This window comes from Apiospora phragmitis (genome assembly GCF_038363925.1).
Source record: "Apiospora phragmitis strain CBS 135458 chromosome Unknown utg000009l:1.0-1189150.0:1.0-1190623.0, whole genome shotgun sequence".
Classification (NCBI taxonomy): Eukaryota; Fungi; Ascomycota; class Sordariomycetes; order Amphisphaeriales; family Apiosporaceae; genus Apiospora; species Apiospora phragmitis.
The window spans coordinates 1,016,340-1,028,024 of NW_027117408.1; positions in this window are offsets into that span (position 1 = coordinate 1,016,340).

An 11,685-nucleotide genomic window follows, 5' to 3' on the forward strand; every position below is an offset into this window, starting at 1 on the left:
AACGATTTATAGTGAGATATAGTTTCTTTACGTTTCGTTATCGAGTAACGCTTTAATATAAATTTTTTTTACGTTTATTATTAAAGTAATATACTTATAAATTTCTTATTTATCCGTTATTTAATATAAAAACCTCTTTTAATTCGCTTAGTATTATCCCTTTATATTTAACGGCGTTTATTTCTTAACCGATATCTTTTTAAATAAGTAATAAATTCTTACGACTAATTATTTTATCGTTATTATCGTTCCTTCCTTTCTTTATAAAGAGCTTTTTAATACGCCGACGGGGGTGTTTCTATATCCCTCCTCGTATATAATACTATCACTAATACTTAAAATTCGGGTTTTTTAAATAATTCGGAAGTTTATTAAGTTTATTAAAATCTATAAACGCTTTATAAATCTTTAATTATAATAAAGGGGTTTTTTTATTAAACGTATACCTATACGTCCTAAAAGTATTAAGCGTTTTCTTTTAAACGTTTATAAGCTCGCGATTTTTTTTAAACGTATTCGAAATATTAATTCTTAAAATACTCTTTTTAATTCCGTCCTTTTAAATAATATTTTTATAACCACTTTAAATCTTTTTATATTAAAAGGTATACGCGTTATTTATTAAAAATCGATATTTTAATTTTCTTAATTATATAATTAAAGTAAAGGTTTATAATAACTCGTTTATTAATTTATCGGGAAAACTATTTATTTTTAAATTTCTTCGCGAAATATTTTATATAAACGTCGTATACGTATAAAATCTATAAAAACGTAAAGTATACTTCGCTTACTATATAATTACCGCGAACTCTTTAAATAAATCTTACCGTAATAAATACTTAGCGTAAATATTTTAAATCTAAATAAAGAACGCTTAAAATAGCTAGCTATCCGTCGTCCTTAAAATTTCTAAACCCGGTAATCTCGTTTATAAGTTCTTTTATTAATATATTAATTAATCGTTTATAATTAATAAGTTATTCTTTTTAATTAATAATTTTATTACTATTATTAAAACTATTAAAAACGAGATTATAAATTAAAGCAAAATCTTTACTTATTATAACGACGCTTCGCTTAAGGCTCCTCTTCGTTTTTAAAGCCTTAAAAAACTATCCGGTTTCTTTATTATCTACTAAGTAAAAAGTACATCTATCGTCGTAATAAACTATTTAAAATAGGCTACCGTATTTAGTAATAGCGCTACTTCCTTTAATAACTAATATAGGGGCGTCCTCGCTCGTCGTAATATTAACGTGTTATCCGTCTAAAACTTTCCGAAAATCCTTCTTCGGGGCTCGGTATTCTCAAAAATAATGCCCCTTTTTCTAATAATTATAATAAATAATATTTTACTTTTTATCGTTTTTATCGTATTTAATAGCGTTAAGATTTATCGGTTTATTATAATAACTATATACGGTAATATTTCTAAACTATATATTATAATAATAATATAATCGTCTTATATTAACTTAAATTTAATTAGTTTATCGTTATTATCCGCCTTACTTTTCGCGGCGTTATTCGTATATACGAGTATCGATTTTAATCGTGAGCTCTATATACGAAAAGAAATTATCGGGGGTATCGAGCCGGCTAAATTTATTCTTAACGTCCTCCTTTAGTCCTTAATAATATATTATAATTTTAATAGCTTCGGTATAATTTAATCGAGCCGTAATACGTCGGAATTCGGCGGTATAAAAAGCGGCTAATCTTTTCTATTTAAAAGTCTTAAGCTCTTTTTTTACTTATCGTTTTTTATCGAGGTCTTAAAAAAGTGACTTAAAAGCGTCCTCGAAACTATCGTAACTTTTAAAGATACGTTATACCTCCGCGCGGCATAGTTCGATTTACTAGTCGCTTTTTACGAGTTTATTAAGATAGGGTTCGAACTAAGCGAGTATTTTACCTTTAAAGAACGAGGCGGCGTAAATAATTTATTAAGTAGGGTTTTCGAATATTTTTTTATAAAACCGTTAATAAGTTTTAATTTAAACTAGGAACCTTTAAAAGTTTCTATTCGTTCCGTCGAACGGCGTAAATAAACTAATCTTTATTCTTTTTTTTAAAACGATAAGGGTTTAAATAATATTAGCGGCGGTATAAAAGAGATATACTTCTTTATATAATTTATTAATATTAGGTATTTATCCTAGGTTTTTTTTATTAAAAAAGTATTACGTTTTTTTTCAAACTTAGCGTAATAATATTAATAATTAGCGCTTTTTTATTTAAATTTTTTAATTCGCTTAATTAACGCCTAGCGGGTAAAACCGTCGTCGTTATCGTCGCTATCTACCTCTATAGCGGGATCTCGTTAAAAGGTATTTATAATAATAATAACGGCTTTCCCGTAACGAGGGGTATTATTAAGTCTAAATATAAATATAATTCTTATAAGTATTATTATTTAAAAGTTTAAATAATAATTTATAAAAATAAGAATAATTAAAATATAACGAATATTATTAAAAGTTTAAATAAAAACTTAATAAAACGTATTAAAAGGTTTATATTTAATAATACGAGAGCGTATTTAAATATATAATAAAAGTCCGCTTTTATTAATATAATATATAATAACCGTAAAAACGAAAAATAACGGAAATACGTTTAATTTAAAAGTATTTATAATAAAATCGTTAAAGCTATTACTTTATTAATAAATTAAATTAATATTTAAATTAATTATTAAAATAAAAAGTATTTATATAAAATATATAAAAAACGTTCGTCGTTTATATATTTAATCCCTCCTTTATTAATTCCCTAGATCTCGCCGTGATCCTAAGATCCGTCACGTGACCTCCGTCCTTGGCCTTCCTCGTCCGGGTACCCATTCATCTCATAGCCCGTCAGGGAAGTATCGTGTCGGGTAGTAATCGGTCGTGGAGCGTAGGTGAGTTTATATTAATATAACTGGCGGTCCGGTCGGTACTGGTGGTGTCGTAGCCTGGTCGAGGCATAGTATCTCCGCGCCGGTAGCTTCTATGGGTCTAGGCCGTATAATTAAGCTAGGTCGTAATAATTTAGCAATAAATAATTTATTTTTATTAAAAATAATTATTTCGGGTAACCCGTATTAATTAACGATTATTTAGAAAAACGTATATATTAGGTCGTTAATATTACTCGATTCTTTATATAATAAGAAGTAAGTATATTTCGTAAGTTTATCCGTAATTATTAAAATATTATCGTTATCGATCTTAATTAAAAGTTTTTTTAATAAAGATAACTTAATAATAAAATTAAATATAATAATTTTTTATACTTTATTTAATAATAAAATCGGTTATAATTCTTTATATAATTAATATTTAGCGGCCTTAGCTTTACTATAGAGGTCATACTTACTAATCACTTTAACTATAATCGGTTTAAGGTTTTTATAATCGAATTATTTAATAATTTTTCTCCAAGTTTTAAATATTTTTTAATATCTATATATAAAGTATTTATAAAATCTTTAAATAAAATCTTTACGGTACTATTTAAAAATATAAATCTTATTTTAATAAAAAACGAAACTGTTATAGTTTTTAAAATAATCTTTAAAATAATTTATAAGGTCGAGGTTTTAATTAAATTATTAAAACTTAGTAACTTATTTATTATTATATTAAATATAGTTCGTAACGTTTAATTATTTTAAAAATATAAGGTTACCGTTTTAATTATAAATAAGAATTATTCGCGTTTTAAGCGGGACTTCTTTTTAATAGTCCGGTTATCGGTTTAATACGTTAACGCGACCGTTCTTATTACTTTTTTAATAAATAATAATAAGGTTAAATTTTAATAAGAATTTAAACTATTATATTTATTATTTACTTAATTTTTTAATAATAATAAACGTTATAAAGTTTTTATAATTAATATAAACCTTAATTAGCTTTATTATTTCGTTAAAATAATATTTCCATTCTTTATAAGTTTTAATAATAACTATTAATTTTTTATTATAAATTTAATAATTTAATTCTAATTCGTTAAACTTTTTTAAAAAGAATATAATAAGGTACGACTTTCCGTTATTATTTCGTTAATTTAATTACCCTTTAATCATATAATTTAATACGTCGGTTTTAATTTTAAAAAGTTTAAACAGGTTTATTACGCGAAATATTAATTCGTTAAGAATTCGTTCTTTAATATTATAAAAAGCTTCGTTTTTTTTCTTTATTTATTAAAATAGTTCGTCCTTTTTTATCAAGTTTATTAAAAGTATTATTATCCTGTTAAATCCGGGAATAAAAATCGGGTAATAATTAACTAGTTTTAAAAAGGATTTAATTTTTATAACGCTTATAGGCGTAAACTATTCTCTAATTATTAAAATTTTCGAAGGTTCTATTTATATTTTGCCTAAAGATATTACGTATTTTACGAAAGTAACGGATCGTTAATAAAATTCGCTCTTTTTTAAATTAATTAATAAATTAACGTCTTATAGCTTTTAAAATATTAATTTTACATACTTTCGATATTACTCGTTATTTTTAAAATAAATAAGGATATTATTAAGGTATATTATAATAAACTTATCGAGGTATTTTTATAAAATATAATTAATTAATATATTAATTAAACTAAACGGTATAATTTAATACTCGAAATAACCGTACTTAATCCGGAACGTAATCTTCTACTCTTTTTTTTTAATTTAAATTAAGTTATATATATTAAAAAGGTCGAGTATTATAAAAATTTTAACGTATAATAATTTATTCTATAAATTACCGATTAAAAATAAAGGGTACCGGTTTTTAATAATAATTTCGTTAAGTTTCTAATAATCGATATATATATACTATTTAAGTTTTCCGTCTTTACTTTTTTTTAAAACGAAAAGGATGGGGAAGCTTATTAATAATATAGATAGTTAAATAACTCTTTTTTCAAAATTTTCCGTAATATATTCTTTTAAAGCTTATTTATACTTGTTACAACCCGACCTAACCATGCGGCCAAGACCCCACCCGCCGGAACGGAACTACTATACCCCGACTAAGCTATAACGTTATAGCTACCGACCGCACTGCTAGCTATACTAATATAAACTCTCCTATATTATAAAAGCGCGTAAATATAACTATAAAGATATCTTAAATAACGAAAGGATAGACCCGACCCGGGAAAGTAACTAAGAAAGAGCTACGGGACGAAAAGCGACTAGACCACTACTTTAATAAATAAGCTAGGAGCGACGGGATCACGACGCCCCTAAGTGAGCCACTAGAATGGATCACCGTGATCTAAGGGATGGATCACCGTGAGCCAGTAACGGGATCACCGTGAGCTAATAGCGGGATTATTATGAACTAATGGACGTTTTAATAAATTAATAAAAAGGAGATTAAATATATAACGATAAACGTTTCTTATATATTTTATATAAATATTTTTTATTTTAATAATTAATTTAAGTATTAATTTTAAATTATAAATAAAATAAATAACTTTAATAAAATTATTATAAATATTTTTAAATTTATGTACCTTAATTATTATTCGTTCTTATAAATTATTACTTATTATATTAATAAAAGCAACTTTTATTATATGTTCAAATACTTTTTTATATTATTAATATAAACTTTAATACGTCTTATTAAGTTTTTTTTAAAACTTAAATAGCGTTCGTTATATTTTAATTACTTTTATTTTTATAAATTATTACTTAAGCTTTTAAATAATAATATTATAAGAATTATATTTATACCTAGCCTTAATAACACCAACCGATAAAAAAAAGCACTTATTACCACTTTTAATACCTCTTAACGAGACCTTACTATAAACGTTAATAATAACGAAAATAACGACGAGCCTATATAATAAACGTTAATTAAACGAATTAAAAAATTCGAATAAAAGAACGCTAACTATTAATATTATTACGTTAAGCTCGAAAAAGAGCGTAACGAGCTCTTAATTAAAGGTACCTTAGAATAAACGCCCTATAATATTAATAAGTTACGCGAAAAAATACGTCTCCTCTGTATAACTATTAATATTATTTAGACCCCTATCGCGCCAAAAAAGGGTATAAAGATCAGTACGTTAACCCCTTTTAATAAAATAAGCGAAAAACTCTAAAGCTTTTTTATTTAAATTAAAACTTATTAATAATTTTATAAAAAAACGTTTTAAAACTTTACTTAATAAATTATTTACGTTACCTCGTTCTTTAAAAATAAAATACTCGCTTAGTTCGAACCTTATTTAAACGAACTTATAAAAAATAACTAATAAATTAAACTATACCGTATAGAGGTATAACGTATTTTCGAGAATTATGACGGCTTTGAACAAGCCTTTAAATTGTTCTTTTAAAACCCCGACAAAAAGCGATAAGCGGAGAAGGAATTTAAAACCTTTAAATAAAAAAAATTAGCCGCTTTTTATATAGCCGAATTCCGGCGTATTATAACTTGACTAAACTATACCGAAGCTATAAAAGTTATAATATATTATCGAGAATTAAAAAATAATATTAAAAACGAATTTAGCTAACTTAACGCCCCTAATAATTTCTTTTCGTATATAAAACTTATTATTAAAATTAATACTTATATATATAAATAACGCCGCAAAAAATAAAATAAACCTTAGTAATAAATTAATTAAACTTAAATTAATACGGAGTAATTATATTAATATAATTATATACCGCTTAAAAATATTACGGCGTATAGTTATTATAATAAACTTATAAACTTTAATATTATTAAATATAATAAATAAAATAAAAAGCTACGCGGCATTTATTATAATTATTAAAAATTAGGATATTACGCTTAAAAATATTAAATATTAAAAAGAAATTTTTAATAAGTTTTAAAAAAACGATATATTAATATTATTAAAGTAAAAAATACCTTTATAATAGTTATTAAAAATAATAACGTTATTATTAAATACGGTAGTTTATTTTAAATAACTTATTATAATAATAAATATACCTCTTATTTAGTAAATAAAGAAAGTATTGGATAATTCCTTAAAGTCCCGGAAAACGGGGAGAACCACAGCCAAAGCATCGTAATAATGCGAAAGGAATAACCCCTTCTTTACGACCGAAAATAGCGATTTAATAAATAACATTACAAACCAGCTAAAGTAACCAATAAGCCACGAACGCTTAATAAATATATTAATAAATAAGTTAATAAACGAAATCGCTAAATTTAAAAACCTCAAGACCGACAGATAATTAATTATCTCTAATATTCTTTACCCCGACTCGAAATACCTACGCTAAATATTTATTACGGCCGGTTTTAACTAAAGAATCTACGGTAACTACGTAATAAGGGATAACTTATAGATCTCCCTACCTATAAAAAACACTTTACGTTTTTATAAATTTCGTATATATATAACGCTTATATAGAATACCTCGCGGAGAAATTTAAATACGAATAGTTCCCCTAAAAAATTAATAAATAACCTATTACGTAACCATACCCGGATTATATTATCAAAAGAATCCGAACGTTGATCCTAAACGGACGACGGGCGTACCTACTAGTATAAGAAGACCCACGGTAGCTACGATAATACCACTTAGAAGGACGAGATTAAAAGGAATACTTTAAGAACTAATACTTTAAGTACGCTTAAAAAAAATCGCGAATTTATAAACGTTTAAAAAAAAGCGCCTAATACTTTTAAAACGTATAAATATATACCCGATAAAAAAACCCCCTTATTATATTAAAGAATTTATAAAGCGTTTATAAACTATCGCGGACTTAATAAACCTTCGAATTATCAGAAAAACCCGAATTTTAAGCATTAAAAACAGTACTTTATATAAAAAAGAGTATAAAAACACTTCCGCTAACGTATTAAAAAGCACCTTATAAAGAACGAAAAAAATAACGGCAATAATACAAAGATCGATCGTAAAATATTATTAATAACCTATAAACGTAGCGTTTAAAAAATAAACGCCGCTTATTATAAAAAAACGATAATAAACGAACTAAAATAGGTCCTTATATTAAATAATAAATAATCGAGTTATTTATAAATATATTATATTAATACTAAACATAAAAAGAGTTTATATTAAAGCGTTACTTAATAGCAAAGCGTAAAAAAACTATATTTCACCACGAATCATTAATTACCTTAAACTCGAATAATAGGAAAAAAAACGCCCTATACCGACTTAAAACCGTCGATAAAGGATTTATAACTTATAACGATAAAGAAGTATAAAAAGAAGTTACGAACCTTTCGATCGATATCGAAAAACGCTATAAACGAATTACATATAATATTATAAACGTCGCAAAATATAATATAATTTTAAGGATACCTTAATTACGGGTAAATAATTTTAAAATTAATTAAAAAAAAGGCTAACTTTAATAAAATATATTAAAAAAAGGTTTAATTAATAAATAACGGTTTAAAAAACGATCCCCTAATAAACCTATAATTTTTAAAGTATATATTATTACTAAAAAGCCTAAACCGAACGTTATAACGATTATATTAAAAAAGTACCGGTAATTCGAAGCATTTTTTAATAGAAAATTAGAAATAAGCTTACCGTTTTATACACGGTAGAATTATGAAATACCTTTTAAAAATAAGAAAAAACCCTTATTTATACTTATATATAAACTTAACCAGGAGTACGAATAAGCTTTAAAAAAGTATATTACAGAAAACCTTAAAAAAAAAGTTATCCGACTATTTATATTACTAACAGGCTTCTTTATCCTCTTCGTTTTAAAAAAAGAGTAAGGACGGGAAACCTAAATAGCGTATATATATCAATTACTAAAAACTTAACGAAATTATTATTAAAAACCGGTACCTTTTATTTTTAATCGGCGATTTACGAAATAAATTATTATATATTAAAATCTTTATAATACTCGACCTCTTTAATATATATAACCTAATCCGAATTAAAAAAAAGAGTAAATAACCGCGTTCTAAACTAAATACGGCTATTTCGAATATTAAGCTATACCGTTTAACTTAATTAATATACTAACTAACTTTTAATTTATAATTAACCACGTTTTATAAAAATACCTCAATAAATTTATTATAATATACTTTAATAATATCCTTATCTACTTTAAAAATAACGAGCAATACCGAAAGTACGTAAAACTAATACTTTAAAAGCTATAAAACGCTAACCTATTAATTAACCTAAAAAAAAGCGAATTTTGTTAACGATTCGTCATCTTCATAAGATACGTAATATCCCCGGGCGAAATCCGAATAAAACCTTCGAAAATCTTAACAATTAGAAAGTAGCTCACGCCTATAAATATTACAAAAGTTAGATCCTTTTTAAAACTAGCTAACTATTACCGAATTTTTATCCCCGAATTTAACGGGATAACGATACCCTTAACGAACCTAATAAAGAAGGACGAACTATTCCGATAAATAAAGAAAAAAAACGAGGCCTTTTACGATATTAAAAAATAAATCCTTAACGAACTAATATTTCGCGTAATAGACCCGTCTAAACCTTTCGAAATTAAAACCGACGTATTAAACTATACGATCGGAGGATAGCTAAATTAACGAAACAATAACAAAAAGTCGTACCCTGTTACATTCTTTTCGAAAAAGCTTAACGAATTAAAGCTTAACTATTAAATTTATAATAAAAAATTAATAATTATTGTTAAAACTTATAAAAAATAGAGGTATTATTTTAATAAAATAATAAAACTAATTAAAATTTATACCGATTATAAAAACTTTATAACGTTTATTATTATTAAAAAACTAAATAAATAATAAATACGATAATTTAAATTCCTTTTAAAATTTAACCTTATTATTATTTATTAGAAAGGTAACAAAAATAGTTGCGTCGACGCGCTAAGTCGATAACCGGACTATTAAAAAGAGGTTCCGCCCGAGACGCGAATAATTCTTACTTACGATTAAAACGGTAACCTCGTATTTTTAAAATAACTAAACGTTATAAACTACGTCTAATATAATAACGAATAAGTTATTAAGTTTCGGTAATTTAATTAAACCCCCGACCCCGCGAACTACCTTAAGGATTACCTCGAAGACCGCGACGGTCTCGCCTTTTACCGAAATAAAATTTATATCCCCGAGCAGTATCGCGAGGATTTTATTAAAGAATTCTATAAATACCCTATATACGAATATTAAGGGATATTTAAAACCTAAAAAAAAATTACTAAGTAATTCGATTATAAGAACTTCAAACTAATCGTAACTAAGATAATCGGTAAATATAACCTCTATAATAAAGCTAAAGCCACCCGACACCGATTATACGGAGAATTATAGCCGATTCTACCGCTAAACAGAGTATAGAAAATTATCGCACTTAATTTCGTTATTAAGCTACCCTTATTAAAAAAACCCCTAATTAAAATTAATTACAATAGCATCTTAATTATTAAAAATAAACTTACAAAATATACTTACTTCTTACTATATAAAGAATTTAACGATATTAACGACCTAGCGTACACGTTCCTCCGAATAATCGTTAATTAGTACAAATTACTCGAAATAATTATCTCCGATAGAAATAAACTATTTATTACTAAATTTTAAAAGTTACTTATAACATAACTTAGAGTTAAATATAAATTATCTACGGCTTACCACCCCTAAACGAATAGATAAACCGAGCGGATAAATTAAACCTTAAAATAATACCTACGCTGTTATATTAATTACGAATAAAATAATTAAGTATAATTATTATTAATAACTTAATTCGTTTATAATAACGTAAATAACGAAGCTACATATATATTACTATTGCGAATAAATTACGGATATAATTTAAAAATTAATAAAAAAAGAGTTAATACTAATCGCGATTATTTAAATCGAAAAATTAAAAAAACTCTAAATTACGCTATAATAAAACCTTACCTTCCTTTAATAATAAATAAAGGAATACGCCGATTAAATAAAGTTAAAGGGATTAACCTTTAAAAAGGGAGAAAAAATTTACCTCTTATAACGAAATATTAAAATAAAACGATTAAGCGATAAATTAGATTTTAAAAAGATAAAACTATTTAAAATCGTAAAAGTTATTTTAAAAACTAACTACCGATTATTACTATTTAAAATAACGCGGATATACCTTATATTTCATATTTTATTACTCGAACTAGCGGCCGAAGAAACTCTAATTAATACACGGCTAAAAATCGAAACAGATTAACATAAGTACGAAGTTAACGAAATTATTAATAAAAAAAAACGAAGCTTTTAATACCTCGTTTAATAAAAAAGTTATTTATTAAAAGATAATACTTAAGAGCTTAGAAAATATTTAGCGAACGCCGCGGAGAAACTTCAAAAGTTTAAAAAAAAGCTTCCCCGCAAAGACCGACAGCCTAGGATTGAGGAAACCTATTAAACCAAGAAACGATTAATTAATATTCCTAAAAACACCTAAAGAACGTAAATTATTAAAAACGAAGTTCTCTTAATTAATAATTAAAGAAGAAATATTATTTTCTTTATTTAACTCCTATATTCTTTAACGAAACGCCTCCGAACGCTTTTTTGTTACAACCTTCTTTATATAATAAAAACAGGCTAAACGACTTAAGGCGGTAAATAACTACGTTTATAAAAGGAATAAAGTCTTTTTTATATTTAACTTTTCCGCCTTTA